Source organism: Bison bison, unplaced genomic scaffold, assembly GCF_000754665.1.
Source record: "Bison bison bison isolate TAMUID 2011002044 unplaced genomic scaffold, Bison_UMD1.0 scf7180017851735, whole genome shotgun sequence".
In the NCBI taxonomy this organism is placed as follows: Eukaryota; Metazoa; Chordata; class Mammalia; order Artiodactyla; family Bovidae; genus Bison; species Bison bison.
In genome coordinates, this window is record NW_011482308.1 from 2,471 (window position 1) to 4,181 (window position 1,711).

The 1,711-nt window shown below is 41.4% G+C and overlaps 1 pseudogene; it reads left to right on the forward strand.

Annotated features, from left to right (window-relative positions):
• Positions 1–1,711, forward strand: part of LOC104997012 — a 7,691-nt pseudogene that overhangs the window by 1,690 nt on the left and 4,290 nt on the right.

Consider the following 1,711-nt stretch of genomic DNA (forward strand, 5'->3'; position numbering starts at 1 on the left):
AGTATATGTGTTTTAGAGAATCACAGAAATGAAGACGCTGAACTTGACCTAATTTAAGGTTGAATGCTGGACTGGATGGCATGCTCTTAAACTAATGCAAATTCTTAACCTGGAGAGAGTTGGCTTCATTCTGAGATGTTTGGATCATGCAAAGGATTTTTTTCACATCTATCTCAAGGATGTTACTCTAACTTTAGAAAATCTTACTATATAAATAGGCTTATCACAGGATCATCTTTGAAAACAAAAAATTAGAAGAAATCTAAATGTTCTAATGCTCCAATACTTCGGCCACGTGATGCTGGGAAAGATTGAGGGCAGGAGGATAAGAAGGCAAAAGGGGATGACATGGCACTGACTCAATGGTCATGAATTTGAGAAAATTTGGGGAGATAATGAAGGACAGAGAAGCCCAGTGTGCGGCAGTCCATGGGGTCGCAAGGAGTCAGACACGACTTAGAGACTCAACAGTAACAACACCTTAAATTGACACAATGCGATAGGTCAAATATATTTCAATTTGAAAAACAAAATTAGGATTCCAAGGTTCAAACATGTGCAAATCAGACAGTATGATAAATTAACTGAGATTTACCTCTCATCCAGCTTCAACAATTAACAATTTATAGTATCTCCACCATCAGCACTCTTCCCACTCACATTTTAACTTTTAATATGCTGCTGCTGCTGCTAAGTCGCTTCAGTCATGTCCGACTCTGTGCGACCCATAGACGGCAGCCCACCAGGCTCCCCCGTCCCTGGGATTCTCCAGGCAAGAACACTGGAGTGGGGTGCCATTGCCTTCTCCAATGCATGAAAGTGAAAAGTGAAAGTGAAGTCTCTCATTCATGTCTGACTCTTAGCAACCCCATGGACTGCAGCCTACCAGGTTCCTCCGCCCATGGGATTTTCCGGGCAAGAGTACTGGAGTGGGGTGCCATTGCCTTCTCTGAACTTTTAATATAATCTGTTATAATTATAATGTATTTTAACATAATTTTTAAAGTTGCAAGAATCATACAGGAAATCTATGTACCCTTTAGACTCACCAACTGTTTATATTTTGCACCATCACATATACATATTTGTACATATATACACACATGTACATAATACCTATATAAGATACTAATGTGTGCACGTGTGTGCTCAGTCATGTCCGACTCTGCAACCCCATGGACTGTAACCTGCCAGGCTCCACTGTCCATGGAATTTTCCAGGCAAGAATCCTGGAGTCAGTTGCCATTTCCTACTCCACATAAAATATTAACGAATATAATTCACTCAAAACCGTTATCACTCAATACTTCAGTGAGAAGTTCCTGGGAATAGCCCATACAGTTATCAAAACTGGGACACTGTGCAGTGATACAGTACTGCTATCTAATCCACAGTTCAGATTTCGATTTGTCAATTCTGTCCAAAATGTCCTCTATATTTTTCCCTATGCATACACTCAGATAATTTTAAAGAAAATCCCTATGTTTTATCATTTCCCGCTACTTCATCTTATGACCGTACGTGTCCTCTTTTTCACGTTGATGCCTAGACTTTGCTCCTGGTCTTCCCACTGGGAAATCCAGGCCTGACTCAGAGCAGAGTGGAACCATCGCATCTCAGCCAGGAGTTCACAGGGCCAGAGGCTCTGTACTTCTCTTCAGTTCAAACACTCATGATTCCAGAACCTCCACCACCCCTACTCCAGGAGCCT